This window comes from Euprymna scolopes, chromosome 46 (genome assembly GCF_053919585.1).
Source record: "Euprymna scolopes isolate OS-2025 chromosome 46, ASM5391958v1, whole genome shotgun sequence".
In the NCBI taxonomy this organism is placed as follows: Eukaryota; Metazoa; Mollusca; class Cephalopoda; order Sepiida; family Sepiolidae; genus Euprymna; species Euprymna scolopes.
In genome coordinates this window covers 55227742-55247669 of record NC_136527.1, presented here as the reverse complement: position 1 = coordinate 55247669, position 19928 = coordinate 55227742, and the positions used below count along the sequence as shown (strand labels likewise).

The 19928-nt window shown below is 28.5% G+C and overlaps 1 long non-coding RNA gene across 1 annotated transcript; it reads left to right on the top strand.

Moving 5' to 3' along the window:
* Positions 1 to 456: 456 nt before the first annotated feature.
* On the top strand, positions 457 to 16713 carry LOC145270850 (uncharacterized). The gene is made up of 2 exons (XR_013865600.1): positions 457 to 528; positions 13843 to 16713. It is a non-coding gene; the product is annotated as an uncharacterized LOC145270850 (long non-coding RNA).
* The last annotated feature ends 3215 nt before the right edge of the window (positions 16714 to 19928 follow it).

The following is a 19928-nucleotide window of genomic DNA, read 5'->3' as shown; positions in this document are numbered from 1 at the left end:
CCGTAGATGTCAAAAAAGTCGCGTAATATTTTATTTTTGTGTTATGTTTCAACCCCCACTGAAAACCCCCAGATTTTAATAATTATTTTTAACGATAATGATGAATATTTTTTACATTTCAATAATTAAATCTTTAAGTAAAATACATTCCTATTAAATGAAATTACAGTAGTAAATATTAATTTTTTAAAAAAATCGTTCTCCGCATTAATTGATGACGTCACAAGATCATGTGTACATTCTGGAAAAGTTCACATAAAAATGGTAGTGCAACGAATTATAGAATTAATAACGACGAAATTTGTAATATGTCCTCTCTCATGTAAATATTAAAATGTTAAATAAAATAATATTAATTTTATCCGTGATATTCACCAAATAGATTGGCTCTATTTCGAAATTATTTTTTTTCCTCTGAAATTTTGTTTTCTGCGAACTTGCTCTTCCGTTCGTCATCTTAAATGTTAACTTGAGTTTGTAAAATCTTTTCCTTTATAAAAGCAGATAAAGTTAATCGAAAGCAAAAACGTAAGTATTACTACATGAATTTCGTATCAAAACACGTTTAAAATGTAAATTTATTGTTGAATTTTTTTTTCGCTGTCGATTGTTTTTTTTTTTTTCAATACTGACTTAAACATAAAAAACTTCTTTATCGTTTACAAAAGAAAAAAATAATTTTATAAATTTTAAATATTTTACTAGGCACCGCCAAAACTGGGGGGGCAGGTCAGTACTTTTTGACGGACCGTCTTTTTAAAAATCTACCAAAAATCAGGTAATTATCCGATCAATACGAAATTTTCAGCGATTATTAGGAGAAGAATGAACTTTATAACAGTGTACTTATTTTTCATAAACGATATTTATATATATTTTTTTTTTTGCTTACAAAACCCCCCCTTGTTTTGAAGTGGGAACAAATATGCTTAAAATAATCATCTGAAACTGAACAAAACATATTGTGTTGTTGTAAGGGACAGAATTATAGATTTAAAAAAAAAAAAAAAAAAAATTGTTTGCATACCTTATTTTGACGTCTGAATATCAGAACTTCGATTGTGTTTAATTATCCCGCTTTTGAGTTTTGAAGTGTGAAATTCGGTGAATATGTTAAGTAAAATAATTAATTTAAGTTAAGCAAAACAAAAAAAAAATTTTTTTTATATTTATACGAAAAAAGCCATTTTAAAATTTTTGATAAATAAATTAACAATTTTTTTTTAGCGAGCCGAATAATGCATGACCATTATTAAACAGAGCATGCTTTGAATAATCGATACAAAAAAAAAAATTCGATAAATATTGTGCCCTTTGTGTTAAAAATAGCATCATTTTTTTCGATCTCGTTTGAAAACGTTTGCCGCCTTTCGACTACGGTGGACCAAACGCGCTGAAATAATTTTTTTTTATTCTGCTTTAAATTGCCCCCTCCCCCCATTTTGGGGAGCCTGGCCCCCACACACATACACATTAAAAACCAAACTCATACAAATGGTCACCCATCTGGTACTGGCCAGCCTCAGCTTAATAATACATTGAAATTTTCGTCACTGAAAAATAAGTTTTTTTGGCCTGTTCAGTCTTCCATAGTTTTCGTCTCATCGAAAGAAAACGTAAACAGAGTCGATCTGAACTCTTCGGCGACGCGAAATATCTGGTTACATATATGAATAAGTGGAATTATTTGAAATTCAGGTACTTATATTATAATATTTTTGCATATTCTCTTAGAAAATCATCCTAAATCTTAGTTAGACAATAAATGAATAAATAAATTATTTCAAAAACCCTTTTTTTTTAATATTTAAGTACGTTTTTTGTGCAAGACAAAAAATAACAATTGTTAACTTTTTGGGAAAATTTAACATTTAAAATTGAATTAAAAATAGTAGAAAAAGTTTTACATTATTCTGTTTTCTATATGATAAAATTCAGGGTTTTATCTTTCTGGAAAAAAAAAGTTACTCAGAAATAATGGATTTTAATAAATGTAATTTAGTTTTAAAAAACAACAACTTGATTTTGCGGCCATTTTTGGCGGTGCCTATTTTAAACTAATGTTGTTTTTCGCCGTCGATTTTATAAATTTTAAATGTTTTTAATAGGCACCGCCAAAAATAATCAAGTTGTTGTTGTTTTTTAAAACGAAATTACATTTATTAAAATCCATGATTTCTGAATAACCTTTTTTCCCCCAGAAAGATAAAATCCCGAATTGGTAAAATCCATTGAAAGCGGTCGGTGGTTCATGAGAAAATAAATGTTTCTTTTCTGTGTCTTACGTTATTAGTACATTAGGGATCATTTCGAGTTAAAAGTTTATTTACTGCACTCATCTGGACTAGAGAAAATCATGATTTAAATGTGTATGTCTCGTCTAAATAACTAACGATAATTCTCTGATATGGCCGACCAGACGGGTGATCCAAAAGTCGGATTGAGCGTACCGGAAAACGAAGTGAGATCAAATGAGGTCTCATTTCGTTAGTCTCATTTCGTTTTCCGGTACGCGGTACGCTCGATCTGACTTTTTGATCACCCGTCTGATCGGCCATATCAGAGAATTATCGTTAGTTATTTAGACGAGACACACACATTTAAATTATGATTTTCTCTAGTCCAGATGGGTGCAGTAAATAAACTTTTAACTCGAAATGACCCCTAATGTACTAATGTATTACGTAAGACACAGAAAAGAAACATTTATAATGCGTACACAGCTTTATTTTCTCATAGAACCACCGACCGCTTTCAATGGATTTTACCAATTTTATCATATAGAAAACTGAATAATGTAAAACGTTTTCTACTATTTTTAATTAAATTTTAAATGTTAAAATTTCCCCAAAAGTTAACAACTGACATTTTTTGTCTTGCACAAAAAGCGTATATAAATATTTGGGTTTGTATTACTGTACACATAGATTCGAAAAAGTTGTCAAAAAACAAATATATAACAAATAAATGTTATCAAAGGCAAGATAAGTTACTTTTCTACCAAACTGGATATAATTTTCGTGTTTTTATTCAATGTAACATGTTTATTCAGCTCGAAAAGCATACAGTGTTTACCGATGTATTGGAAAATTCAAAATGGCGCCTGACTCTCACTTAAACACAGTAAGTTCAGGAAAAGGTGTTATAAATAATAAACTAGACAAAATACTGTTAGAAATTCGCTCACTATATGTTATCGTCACACAGGGTGACATATATTCGGTGTTTTTTTAATAGTATTCTGTCTAGTTTATTATTTATAACACCTTTTCCCAAACTTACCGTGTTAAAGAGGGAGTCTGGCGCCATTTTGAATTGTCCAATACATCGGTAAACACTGCATGTTTTTCGAGCTGAATAAACATGTTACATTGAATAAAAACACAAAAATATATCCAGTTTGGTAGAAAAGTAACTTATCTTGCCTTTGATAACATTTATTTGTTATATATTTGTTTTTTGACAACTTTTTCGAATCTATGTGTACAGTAATACAAACCCAAATATTTAAAAAAAAAAAAAAGAAAAAAAAAAGAAGGTTTTTGAAAGAATTAAGTTATTTATTTTTAGTCTAAGATTTAGGGTTATTTTCTATGAGAATATGCAAAAATATTATAATATAAGTACCTGGATTTCAAATAATTCTACTTATTCATATAGGCAACCAGTTACTTCGCATCGATTTGATAGTGTTTATGTTCCTATTTATGTTTGTAGTCGATAAAAAGCAAACTACGGAAGACCAAACTTGCACAAAAAAACTTATTTTTCACTGAGGGAAATTTCAATGTATTATTAACGCCGAGGCTGGCCAGCACCAGATGGGTGACCATTTTGATGAGTTTGGTTTTTAATGTGTATGTGTGGGGGTTAGGCTCCCAAAAATGGAGGGGGGGGGGTTAAAGCAGAATAAAAATTAAAATTGACCCAGTCTAGAAAGATTTCTCCTTCATTGAACGAGGAAGAACTGTAGGGTTTTTTGACTACATAAGCAACCCCGAGGCTGGCCAGTACCAGATGGGTAACCATTTTGATGAGTTTGGTTTTTAATGTGTATGTGTGTGGGGGGTCAGGCTCCCCCAAATGGGGGGGGGGATTTAAGCAGAATAAAAATTAAACTAAACTACATAAGCAACCCAGAGGCTGCAAGTGTATGGGCCATACTAAAATAATAACTTTATTTAGAAAGCCATTCTTAACATGGGGGGTTCAACTATTCTGCACTTTCACCTAATAATTCAATGAAGAAGGTTTAACCATTTTTTTTACGGTGCATATTTTTCGCAGTATAACAAAAGCACTGTTTAGTTTAAAATTAATTTTTCACTGTAAAGTTTCGTTTATGGCAGACGGAGGAACAAATGTCCGCTATAGTTTCGGTAAAATAAAAATAAATACGTGTAATAATAAAAATAATAATAAATTTTTATTTACCATCCATAATTTTGTCTCGCAATGAAAAGAGAAGCGTCTCGTTTCTATGTGAGTGTGACCAACCAAAATTGGGTACTACTGTACTGATTCACACTTGCACCGGTTTTGGCATCATGGAGATCCCACAAAATTATTTCAGCGCGTCTGGTCCACCGTAGTCGAAAGGTGGCAAACGTTATCAAACGGGATATAAAAACTGATTATATTTTTAACGCTAAGGCACAATATTTATCGATTTTTTTTGTATCGATTCTTCAAAGCATTCCCTGTTTAATAATGGTCATGCATTATTCGGCTCGCTAAAAAAAATTATTTATTTATCAAAGATTTTAAAATGGCTTTTCTCGTATGAATATTTTTAAAAAATATTTTTTTTTGCTTAGCTTAAATTAATTATTTCACTTAACATATTCACCGAATTTCACACTCCAAAAGTCTAAAGCGGGATAATTAAACACAATCAAAGTTCTGATATTCAGACGTCAAAATTAGGTATGTAAACAATTTTTTTTATCTATAATCCTGTTCCTTACAACAACGGAATATGTTTTGTTCAGTTTCAGATGATTATTTTAAGCATATTTGGTACCCCCCAAAAAACAAGGTGGGTTTTGTAAGCAAAAAAAAATATATATAAATATCGTTTATGAAAAATAAGTACACTGTTATAAAGTTCATTCTTCTCTTAATAATCGCTGAAAATTTCGTATTGATTGGATAATTACCTGATTTTTGGTAGATTTTTAAAAAGACGGTCCGTCAAAAAGTACTGACCTGCCCCCCCCCCCGTTTTGTCGGTGCGTAGTTTTTAAAGTAAAAAAAAAAAAGTTCGGCGCACGTATATGGGTGTTATCTTTTATTTTTGTATATTTTATTTAAGTTTTAATAAATTGATCCACATTTTTGGAAGCATCGACATTTTCAGCCGAAATTATAAAATTTAGCTTTTTGACATTCAATTGTTGTTTTCTGATTTCTTTAATTAAATGTTTGTATTCTCATCGAATGGTTTCAATATGAGGGATCGATGTATTAGAAATACAGAGAGTTTTCCTGTTAATTTATTTGGAAATGCAGTTATCAAATTTTCTGTTCGTTTGTTTATAGAATGCTGATAATTAAAGAAACTTATGTTGTATTTTTAAGTTCTCTCAAAAATACATTCAACAAACCTTACAAATAACTTTGACTAACTTTAAAAAAATAATCATGATTCTTAATCAAATTAAAATATTACGGTTCTGAATTTCTTTAGATGATGAATGATTCTTTGTCTTATTTAGATTATTAAGACTACTGTTCTCATCTTGATTGTTATTTATTGTGCAAACATTGTAAAAATAACACTTAAGATGAGAACGATAGTCCAAAATAATTCAAATGATATGAACAAAACAGAATGTTTTTTCTTTACATGTATTTTTTACATGTTTAAAACTTTATTTTGTTTTTTCTTGCAATAATGGAAATTCTATATTACTTACCAGATTGTGAAAGTACACATTGTTTTACTGGTTTATTTGGTAAGCTAGAAAGGACGTTAACTTCTAGCAGCAATCAGCACAGCTTATAAACCAAATATTCAAAATCTCAAACCGTGAGGTGTTGGTGCTGCTGCTATAGAACTAATAGTTTCCATCCAGTTTTGAGGTTCTGCTTTTGTATAAAAATTACTGAATACTTTCAATTATCACAAATAAAATATAAATGTGATTAATCCCTTACTGTTATTGGTAGGGTTTATGTGTCAATAGTAGAGCACCTGAGAAAGTCACTGTGATCTTTGTTTCGAATCTTACTGATTAGTTTTAGAGATGAGAGTAACATTACAGCTTTTTTTATGTGGATACAAAAGTATTTATTCCAGTAATTTCCAACAATGTACTTCACTGTCTTTCAAAATGTCACTCCGGCATATGCCAGAAATACCTTTCATGCATCTTTTTTTCATCAGCCTTTCACCTTTTTAGACCATGCAGCACATATTCTCTTGCATTTTCTGTATCATGATATATCATAATATTGCAAGAACGTGTGTTCGTGGATAGTTGAATTATATATGCAGCATTTAAATAATATTTGGGTATTATATAGTCTCTTTCATAATCTATTTTAGCTGGTAAGATCCTTCCAGAATGTTGTTTAATCAAGAGATTTTGAAAGTTGTTTTAAAAAACAGATTATTTTAGTTTTTCAGTAAGAGTGATTAATTATTAATTTTGCTTGGTTTTGGATGTTATGGTTCATTGTTAATTCGTGTTATTTATTAATACTGCTGTTATTCACCCTTTACTATTGTTATGGACTTTTATTTTTCTTTCGGTTATGATTGAAGGTAGCCTTTTTGTGTCCATGGAAATAAAGTATGGAGCCATTATCCCCCTCTTGTCATTTGTATGAACTTTTATTTTCTTTCAACTATGAGTAAAAGAACGTGTGTATCAATCTTTTAGATCCCTAGCCATGTGTTATGAAATTTGTATACTTTCAAATGTTACCTATGATTTATTGTTGAAATATTTTTCGCTGTTTTGTTTTTTTGTTTGTTTTTTTTTCAATACTGATTTAAACATAAAAACAACTTCTTTATCGTTTACAAAAGAAAAACATAATTTTATAAATTTTAAATATTTTAAACTAATGTTGTTTTTCGCCGTCGATTTTATAAATTTTAAATGTTTTTAAAGTAAAAAAAAAAGTTCGGCGCACGTATATGGGTGTTATCTTTTATTTTTGTATATTTTATTTAAGTTTTAATAAATTGATCCACATTTTTGGAAGCATCGACTTTTTCAGCCGAAATTATAAAATTTAGCTTTTTGACATTCAATTGTTGTTTTCTGATTTCTTTAATTAAATGTTTGTATTCTCATCGAATGGTTTCAATATGAGGGATCGATGTATTAGAAACTGTTTACACACGTAAGTATACCAAAGAGTTTTCCTGTTAATTTATTTGGAAATGAAGTTATCAAATTTTTTGTTCGTTTGTTTAAAGAATGCTGATAATTAAAGAAACTTATGTTGTATTTTTAAGTTTTCTCAAAAATACATTCAACAAACCTTACAAATAACTTTGACTAAATTAAAAAATAATCATGATTCTTAAACAAATTACAATATTACGGTTCTGAATTTTTTTAGATGAGGAATGATTCTTTGTATTATTTAGATTATTAAGACTACTGTTCTCATCTTGATTGTTATTTATTGTGCAAACATTATTAAAATAAGTTAAGACGAGAACAATAGTCCACATAATCCAAATGATACGAACAAAACAGAATATGTTTTTCTTCTTTACATGTATTTTTTACATGTCGAAAACTTGATTTTGTTTTTTTCTTGCAATAATGGAAATTCCATATTTACTTACCGGATTGTGATTGTACACTTTAACTTTTATTCCATTTTGAAAGTGATGACGACATAAAATGAAACTATTTTTCATTTTGGGAGACATTAACTGTTATAGATGAAAAGATTGGTGATATTATGTGCTTAAAAGGGTCAGTCGTGTAATAAAAAGAAAGACTAAAATGGCTAATAATAATAATAGGTGGTTTTATTGTTGATGGTCACTTGTGCGATGCACTACTGTTGCTATTTCTATGCAAATGAAATGGGAGCGTGTTGGAAGTACAAAAACCAGACAGGAAAAGAGTTACCATTGTTTTGCTGGTTTATTTGGTAAGCTAGAAAGGAAGTTAACTTCTAGCAGCAATCAGCACAGCTTATAAACCAAATATTCAAAATCTCAAACCGTGAGGTGTTGGTGCTGCTGCTATAGAACTAATAGTTTCCATCCAGTTTTGAGGTTCTGCTTTTGTATAAAAATTACTGAATACTTTCAATCATCACAAATAAAATATAAATGTGATTAATCCCTTACTGTTATGGTAGGGTTTATGCGTCAATAGTAGAGCACCTGAGAAAGTCACTGTGATCTTTGTTTCGAATCTTACTGATTAGTTTTAGAGATGAGAGTTACATTACAGCTTTTTTTATGTGGATACAAAAGTATTTATTCCAGTAATTTCCAACAACGTACTTCACTGTCTTTCAAAATGTCACTCTGGCATCTGCCAGAAATACCTTTCATGCATCTTTTTTTCATCAGCCTTTCACCTTTTTAGACCATGCAGCACATATTCTCTTGCATTTTCTGTATCATGATATATCATAATATTGCAAGAACGTGTGTTCGTGGATAGTTGAATTATATATGCAGCATTTAAATAATATTTGGGTATTATATATCTTGTCTCTTTCATAATTTATTTTAGCTGGTAAGATCCTTTCAGAAATGTGTTTAATCAAGAGGTTTTGAAAGTTGTTTTAAAAAACAGATTATTTTAGTTTTTCAGTAAGTGTGATTCATTATTAATTTTGCTTGGATTGTATGTTTCATTGTTAATTCTTCTTGTTATTTATTACTATTGCTATTATTCACCCTTTGCTATTGTTATGGACTTTTATTTTTCCTCCGGTTATGATTGAAGAAAGCCTTGTGTCCATGGAAATTAAGTAAGAACGTTTTTTCTTTCAGGTATGATTAAAAGCACCTGTGGATCAATCTTTTATATCCATAGCCATGTGTTTGTTATGAAATTTGCAGACGTTTCAAATGTTCCCTATGATGATAATCTGGGAGGATGTAAGCAAGTAAACTTTTAATCTTCTTCCTCCTCTTGAAATCAAAGAGGATAAATCCTTGTGATTGTCATAAGGAGGAGAACAAAGAAAGGAGTGAAAATTAAGGATATGCAATAAAAATGCAAATTTTCTTGGTCATGGAAGCTGCATGATTGATCCTAGCGTTAGGAGGCAAGTGTTGATTCCTTTTATATTTCACTTTAACCATCCCCCAAATTATGTGATTAAAGGAAGAAAATACATTAAGACGGTTTTAATTAAAATACATGCCTACTTTTACAAAACTTTAAAATTGACATCCATTATATGTATTGGTGGTGAGTCCTAGAGTGATATGATCACTATTAAAATGGACCAATATTCTATAAGATATACTATTGACATTCTTAACCAGTTCAAAAGCACATAGATTAGCTAGTATGAATGAGGAAGGCTTGATTATCTGCTCTGCAGGTTTTGAGTGTCAGTATATTCATAAAAATACTTTGCTTCTGTTGATTTAAAAGTTGTCATGTCGTTGAATTTTATTTATATTAAGCTTAGTTGCACGTTGTTTACGGTTTTCTCTGATTCTTCCAAACTGATGTCTTCCACCTTATTTATATATATATATATATATATATATATATATATATATATATATATATATATATATATATATATATATACTTGTCTGGTAGTTTTTATGCATTTTTATTCTCATAAAATTTATATGCTAATTAACATGTCGCAGAATAGATCTTATAATCTTATTAATATTAAATTTACTAATATTATTATTAATATTTCATTTTTTATCTATATGTTTCTACATTTTGTTATTGCAGAAGTGGTATTTTCCACTATGCATTGTACAGCTGTCCTGCTTTTAAATCTCAACATTGTAGGCAGCTGATTTTCGATTTAACAATTTTATCGTGTTTTCATCCTTATATATCTGAATTATATATATTTGAATTATATATATTTAAATTATATATATTTGAATTATATATTTTTGAATTATATATATTTGAATTATATATATATTTGAATTATATATATTTGAATTATATATATTTGAATTATATATATTTGAATTATATATATTTTAATTATATATATTTAAATTATATATATTTGAATTATATTTATTTAAATTATATATATTTGAATTATATATATTTGAATTATATATATTTTAATTATATATATTTGAATTATATATATTTAAATTATATATATTTGAATTATATATATTTTAATTATATATATTTGAATTATATATATTTGAATTATATATATTTGAATTATATATATTTAAATTATATATATTTGAATTATATATTTTTGAATTATATATATTTGAATTATATATATTTGAATTATATATGTTTGAATTATTTTTATTTGAATTATATATTTTTGAATTATTTTTATTTGAATTATATATTTTTGAATTATATTTATTTGAATTATATATATTTGAATTATATTTATTTGAATTATATATATTTGAATTATATTTATTTGAATTATATATATTTTAATTATATATATATTTGAATTATATATGTTTGAATTATATATATTTGAATTATGTATATTTGAATTATGTATATTTGAATTATATATATTTGAATTATGTATATTGAATTATATATATTTGAATTATATATATTTGAATTATATTTACTTGAATTATATATATTTGAATTATATATATTTGAATTATCTTTAGATGTCAGCTAATACAAGTGACAGATCTGCGATTAGTTAATTTTTTTTCGGGAATTTATAGTGCATTCGTTTATTTTTCATTTTTTTTACTCAAACTTTCCTTAGACTTTATATACACATACATATACTATGATTTTCTGCTACGATCCATGGTGCTATTGTTAGAATACTCGGTAAAGTCCAGTAGTAAGTTACATGCTCCTGAATGTTGGCGTTTCAATCCTCAGTGAGATTGAAAATAGAATTTAACTTTCCAAGTACTGTGATTCTATGTAGGGTTACCATCATTAAAAGACTCTCACAACACCCTAAATATTTCTTGATATCTTTTAAGGCAGAATATATATGAATGGAAAACGGAAATAATGGGATAAAGTAAGAATTATAGATGAAGAAGAACAATGAAGAGTAAAATGACTTAAAGAACAACGCATAATCTGGTGATGATCGACTACTAAGAATACATAGTATAGTGTTTAACATGATATGGGAACTATTAATTATTAGTTAATAGATTATATATAAACATATGTTAATAAGAAGTAAAAGTGTTTATATATATATATATATATATATATATATATGTATATATATGTATATATATAAAGAGAGAGAGAGAGAGAGAGAGAGAGAGAGAGAGATCATATATCCCATTATCTATTTGTCTGTCTGGTACCAAATTAATTTAAATTAAGTTTCAAATTTCAATTTAACAATTGTAGTTATCGATTACAAAAGAGAATTTAACTATATAAATATCAACATTTTATAAGGATAAAAATCCTTATATCTTGAATTCTCTTTTCTAATTGGAAACTTTTTTAGAAGTTGTCTGTGAAAGTGCTTAATCTATGATAAGTTAAAACTTTTTCAGGAATTTAAACTGCATTTTATATTTTTACTCTTTTTCCTTAAATAAATTGGAACCATTAATTATTTTTAAAATTATAATATATATGTACATATAATAATAATTAGTAAAAAATATCTATCCACCCATATATATTTAAACTGCATTTTTTATTTTTGCATTTTTTACTCCAAACTTCTTTAGACTTTATATACACATACATATATAATATGTAGTGTTAAATAGTGATAACATCTATATTTTATATACACATACATATATAATATTTAGTGTTAAATAGTGATAACATCTATATTTTATATACACATACATATATAATATGTAGTGTTAAACAGTGATAACATCTATATTTTATATACACATACATATATAATATTTAGTGTTAAATAGTGATAACATCTATATTTTATGTGCACATACATATATAATATTTAGTGTTAAATAGTGATAACATCTATATTTTATATACACATACATATATAATATTTAGTGTTAAATAGTGATAACATCTATATTTTATATACACATACATATATAATATGTAGTGTTAAATAGTGATAACATCTATATTTTATATACACATACATGTATAATATTTAGTGTTAAATAGTGATAACATCTATATTTTATATACACATACATATATAATATGTAGTGTTAAATAGTGATAACATCTATATTTTATATACACATACATATATAATATTTAGTGTTAAATAGTGATAACATCTATATTTTATATACACATACATATATAATATTTAGTGTTAAATAGTGATAACATCTATATTTTATATACACATACATATATAATATTTAGTGTTAAATAGTGATAACATCTATATTTTATGTGCACATACATATATAATATGTAGTGTTAAATAGCGATAATATCTATATTTTATATACACATACATATATAATATTTAGTGTTAAATAGTGATAACATCTATATTTTATATACACATACATATATAATATTTAGTGTTAAATAGTGATAACATCTATATTTTATGTGCACATACATATATAATATTTAGTGTTAAATAGCAATAATATCTATATTTTATATACACATACATATATAATATTTAGTGTTAAATAGTGATAACATCTATATTTTATATACACATACATATATAATATGTAGTGTTAAATAGTGATAACATCTATATTTTATATACACATACATATATAATATTTAGTGTTAAATAGTGATAACATCTATATTTTATATACACATACATATATAATATTTAGTGTTAAATAGTGATAACATCTATATTTTATATACACATACATATATAATATTTAGTGTTAAATAGTGATAACATCTATATTTTATGTGCACATACATATATAATATGTAGTGTTAAATAGCGATAATATCTATATTTTATATACACGTACATATATAACATTTAGTGTTAAATAGTGATAACATCTAGAAACAAAATTGGAACCATTAATTATTTTAAAAATTATACATATAATAATAATTAGTAAAAAATATCTAGACATCCATATATATTTAAACTGCATTTTATTTTTACATTTTTTACTCCAAATTTATATGCACAAACATATATATGTAGTGTTAAATAGTGATAACATCTAGAGACAAAATAGTTCCTAACATTGTCAGAGTACTTTGTAAAATCCAATTGTAAGTGACATACTCCTGAACATTGAAGTTTCAATCCTCAGTGAGATTGGAAATAGAATTTAAAATTACTTACGATTTTTACCCAGTCATCGCTAACAACACGAGAACATGCTAATCTATTCGACTAAATAAAGGGTTTCATTCAGAATTTTTTATAGATTTTAAAGTTCAGGAGAAATGTTTCCAAGTTGGAGAAAATACACCTGAATAAGATCTGAGGTAAATGTTGTAAAATGACAGTCAAGATGAGAACAGTATTCTGAAGAATCCAAATAATATTTATAATCAATCCTCATCCCTTAAATCGAGAACAGTTAAGAATTTTAGTAAAACATTTGACAAAAAGAGGACGAAGTAATTCTGTTAACAAATTATTATTTCAAAAACTAATTTCAAATTTCATTAATAATCAATGTTTTGGATATTTTTAATAAAAGTCAACATAATTCAATTTAATCACATGTAATGAATTTTTTCAAATTTATTTTATTTCCAGATTTGCAACAGTAAAACAAATCCATAAATGGATAAGAAGGACCTTTCTTCATTGATGATTTAAAGAGTTATAAATAATTATAAATTTCTTCATATAAATTTTCTAAAGTTGAAACTTATCAGTGTGCCTATCATATGCCATTGCATATACTTTTTATGGAATCAGCTGCAAGCAAACATGGGGGACAAACAATATTCTTGTGAAGTATGTGGTTTTTCTTTTGCACGGAAATTACATTTGTTGAGGCATATGGTAACACATACGGGAGAGAAACCATATTCTTGTGAAGTATGTGGGTCTTCTTTTGCATGGAAGTCAAGTTTGTTGACTCATGTAAAAACACATACAGGAGAGAAACCATATTCATGTGAAGTATGTAGTTCTTCTTTTGCACGGAAGTCAGGTTTGTTGAATCACGTGAAAACACATACGGGAGACAAACCACATTGTTGTGAAGTATGTGGTTCTTATTTTTCACAGAAGTCAACTTTGTTGCGTCACATGAATACACATACAGGAGATAGACCACATTTTTGTGAAGTGTGTGGTTCTTCTTTTGCACGGAAGTCACATTTGTTGAGTCATATTAAAATACATACGGGAGAGAAACCACACTCTTGTGAAGTATGTAGTTCTTCTTTTGCACAGAAGTCAACTTTATTGATCCATATGAAAACACATACAGGAGACAAACCACATTGTTGTGAAGTATGTGGTTCTTCTTTTGCACACAAGTCAACTTTGTCGTATCATATGAAAACACATTCGGGAGAGAAACCATATTCTTGTGGAGTGTGTGGTTATTCTTTTGCACGGAAGTCAGATTTGTTGCGGCATATGAAAACACATATAGGAAGAGATATCACATCATTGTAAAGTAAGTAGTTCTTCTGTTGCACAAAAGTCAAATTTGTTGAAAGTCAGATTAGCATAATCATATAAAAACATACGGAGGAGAAACACCAATATTTTTTTAAAGAATGTGGCTCTTCTTTTGAAGCGAAGTCAAATTTGTTGACTCATATAAAAACATACAGGAGGGACGGTTCGAATCTTTAAAATATCTCTCAGTTGGAGGAATTAAACTAATGGGAGAACAGTTGGTATCTGGTAGAATGCTCCATCCCCAGGGAAAACAAAGTGTTACAAAATTAAAACAAAAGAGAAAAACCACATGTTTGTGAAATATCTGGTTTCTTTAATCCAATGTCAGAGTTTTTTTTGCACAGTAATCTACTTTGTGGAGTCATATCAAAATACATACAGAAAACAAATCTGAGTCATATAAAAACACACATGGGACACAAAGTCAATTTGACACATACAGTTTACAATATCTGATAATCTTCTAAAATGCAAAACCACAAAATGGTATACTAACATTACGAAACGATCTAGCAGGAAAACCTCTATCACAAAACCATTGACTTTTTCGGAAATATGATAGAATCAGAAAATAAGTCTGCTACAGAAATCACCACCAAAAATTGTTAAAAATACTCCAGAAGTCCCATTAGAAAAAATTGTGAAAATGGGCCAAACAATATTATTACAGGTATTTTCTGTATTTATTCACCTGTGACTTTATAAATAAGGAAGACTTTAAAGATGATTGTTTCACTATGATCTGAACAAAGTTATGATGACGGTTCACGATCAAATTTTCATAAACAATGAAGATGAGTTGATGTCAGCAATGACAAGTGCCATCAGATTTTGATGACCAATGAAGAATGCATGATAATCTGTAAACTGTCAAATACTGAATGCTTCAGTTAGATACATTATCCACTATGTCTATAAAACGGATCTATTAAACCTTACATTATGATATGGAACAAGATGGAGAATGAAGCATCCTTAGACGTTCATGTCTCCAATAATACTGGGTAAAACATATTGAGAGGAAAATAACGAAATACCAACATCTTATGTACGACATAGAAAAGAAACTGGAATATTTGAACAACTCTATTCTTGTCATTTTAAGAGCACCTGAAATTGGTTTAATGATTTTTAAAAAATACCTTAAAAATATACCTGGTGAACCAAGTGCAAGTGAGATTCAAACCAGCCCATTTCTATAATCTAGTAGGATGCGCCATTACCTGCTTATATTCAAAAATATACAGAAGACAAATGAACTTTAATAGGACATGCTAATATCTATGTATCTCATATAGAGCAAGGGTGAGCTACAGGTAGGGAGCCCCTTTATTTCTGAGAACTTCGAGTGAAGTAAATTAAAATAAAAAAGACAGAAGTATATGAAATTTACTAACTGATCTAATGAAAAATCTCAAGAAATATTCAGACAGAATGCCAAGCAGACCAAACTTTAGCAATGACGTGATAACAAGGATAATAACTATCCTTAAATGTTCCTCGGATATGAATTCATATAAATATAATCAACTATAAATACCAGGAAGATCTCTTCAAACTAACTTATTATATTGTTAAACTAACAATTTATCAGGTAGACTCAACACTCTCTTGTTAAAACGTTCAAATACACAACCAGACACTGCTGTCAAAACTATTAACTCCATAACTGTGCATTCTTTTGTCAAATCTTCCAACTCAGCAATCCCTCAAGTTGATTGCACGTTTTCTTTTTGTCAAATGTTTTACTAAAATGTATGAAGCACGCCTTCTTCTATAATTTACTCTATTCGCTTCAGGTCTGTTATTATTCACCTGTCTTATTTGCATAGAAATGGCGACATTCTACATCGCTGTTCTGACCGTTATCCATAAACTAAAATGATAAAATTAAGAAAGAACATTCAACCTTTATGCCGTAGTCATGTCTTGACTTTTATAAATTTAATACATTTCAATAAAGCGTCTATTTTATGTCTAAATATCTATGGTTTTAGCCTTTTATCATTGTCGTCTTCATAAAAAATGTTTACTGCACAACGTTTTTTAACTACAAGGAACGTTCAATAAGTAATAACCTTGAACCACTTCCGTTTGTCTGATCTAGTAGAAATGTTACATATGCAATGATTTCTATCTCTACGTGTTATGTGACAAATTACAACTCTGAACTAATATTAAATTCCAATATGTTATGAAATCTGTAGCAGCAGCAACGAGATCTGGCTGGTCTCCATCTGTAATTGGTGAGGTTATCTTTTTTGAAGATTCATGCTTGACTATTCGCCAAATTGCCTAAGCACCACAATTTGCAGGAGCTATTGGCAACGTGATACTCGCATTCTTCTATAACAAAAAAAGCGATGAGAGATTTCCTGGCAAAGTTTACCACAATTACAGGACCTTACACCATTCGATTTTAACATCTTGAAGTCAGAAAGTTGTTTTTGAAAGGAAAGCATTTTCCAGATGATGCAGATTTGATTCTGAATTTTCACATCTTTTACAAAAAGGGTCCCAAGGTATAAATAAAACGATGCAAGAAATTTGTAACTCTTTGATGTTCTTATCTAGAAAAACAAATAACTGTGTCAATGTTCATTGTTCTACTAATAGGAGAAATTAGACCAGAGCATTACGGATTGAATGCCTGTCATAACATCAATTTTAGTGAACATTTTATCCTTCCAAATCACACAACTAGTCAAGTGTATTGAACAACATCCGATTATCATTTACTGTTGCAGAATCAGATATCGATAGAAATTCAACAATTAGTAGATAGTAAGTTTTGTAGCAGTTATATTTTGTGGTGTTGTTTTATATTTATGTGAACGGATCTTTCGTCTTAGAATAAATGATTATTATTATTATTAGTTTAAAATACTGAGCTATTTATAAAATTCTCTCGTGTCTAAATTAGTTGGTTTGGAAACATCAACAAAACCAGCCGTTTAAATGACATTCGGCATTAAATCATTCCTTTACCTTTCACCATCGACCTGACATAAAATCTGGTGTTAAATCATTGTTTCTTTTGATGAACAGAAACCTTAAATAAAATTAACAAAATATTAGAAAAGACATTTTCATTAATTTAATTTTGGATTAAATAGTTTTATTCTGCATTTTTTTATTTTTTCATGTATACACGTAATTTGGCATGAAAGAGTATGTTTTTCAATGACAATTGCTAGATTTGTTTAGGAAGAATACATTGTAACATGCATATTTATTATAAAGGAAATAAATTAAGCATCAATGCATATTACGGTCACCAGTTCGCAAGTGCTAATTAAAAAGATAAACATAATTTTTTTTTCAATCAATAAATTTTCTTTATTAAAAGTTATTTTCAATCAATAAGTGTTTTTATTAAAAGTTATTTTCAATCAATAAATTTTCTTTAATAAAAATTATTTTCAATCAATGAGTTTTCTTTATTAAAAGTCGTATTTGATGCAAAAATTAATCACAAAGCTTACAGATGTGTGAGTCAATATGTTCATAGTGTAAAATAATATGCACATGTAAGTAATATATGTATATGAGTGCATGCCATTGTGTATGTGTGTTGATTTACCTTGTTCTTTTTAGTTCGTGTATAGCTGTGTGTATGTGAGTTACTGAAGATTTCTTTTTACCTCTTTGCCTCCTCTGGCTAAAGGCAGAGAAACAGTTGTTGTTTGGCATACGAATTACTAAACTTGTCATGACTATACGTCCTCATACATACATATATCTATATGTATACATGTATATATATGTATGTATATATATATGTACATATGTATATATATGTGTATATATGTATATATATATGTGTATATATGTATATATATATAAGTATATATCTGTATATATATGTATATATATATAGATATATGTATGTATATATGTATATGTATGTATATATATGTATATATATATATGTACATATATATGTATGTATATATATGTATATATATATATATATATATGTATATATATATATATATATATATATATATATATATATATATATATATGTATATTTTGTGGTGGAGAGGGCTCCTGTAAGTCGTGGTGAAGGCAACCTTTCTAGGAGAAGCAAAGCTCTGATTTAAAAAAAACAATAAAACGGGAGACCAGTACCCGCATTAAGCTGGTCTGCTGTTTAACTTGTTGCTGCTATTTATCTCTTGCTTGTTGCTGGATCTCAACATTTTGAATCGAGAGAGAGACTTAGCTGTCGTACAAAGCTAAGACTCTGTAACATCTGTGTATAGATACTCCCTGAGGAATTTGTCTATAAAAATGGATCGTCTGCTTTGTTGATGATTCCTTTCAAATTGGCCACATTATTATATAGTTCTCTTTGAAATATTTCCGGGACTAGAGCAATTCCAAATGGTAAAACCTTCCATCGAAACCGACCATATGGAGTGGTAAAAGTGGTCAACCGACTGCTGGCTTCATCTAACTTCAGGTGCCAAAATCTATCCCTTAAATCAAGAGTTGAGAAAACTTTGCTATCAGCTACTTCTGGGAGGAGATCGTCCAGTACCGGTCACTGGAAATCTCCCGTTTAAGGGCCTTATTTAATTGTCTGGGGTCAATACATATCCGTAACTTTCCATTTTTTTTAATTACTAGTTATAAGGCACTTAGCCATGGTGTTGGCTCGTTCACTGGTTCAATTACCTTCTTTTTTTACCAGTCTTTCTAATTCGGCTTTAACTTTTACCTTGATAGCCACTAGTATTCTTCGAGCCGCTGCAATATGTGGTGTTACGTTGGAATTCACTTCCAGATGAACCTCTCCAGGTAATGTACCCAATTCTTCCTGGAATACATCCTGAAATTCGGATATGATGCTCTCCGGGTGCTGGCTGCTGTCTTTTTGAGATATGTTTGCAACCCTATTAAATTTGTCATTGTTCACACCAATGAGTGCCATTCGCTCCAAGTAGTGGATGGAAGTCTTCCTTTACAATGACAAACTTCACTGCATACTTGAGTCCGGTTTTTTGGTTTATAATTTTTATCCGACGTTCTCCTAACAGTTTCATATGTGACCCGTTCCACATGACAAGGGTCTTATTGGACTGCTCAAGTGTTTTTCCCGCCACATGTTTCTCGTTCAGGATGTTCACTGAGGCTCCACTATTTAGCTGAAAAACAACCGGCTTTCCTTTGACCATCATTTCTGCATTTATCAC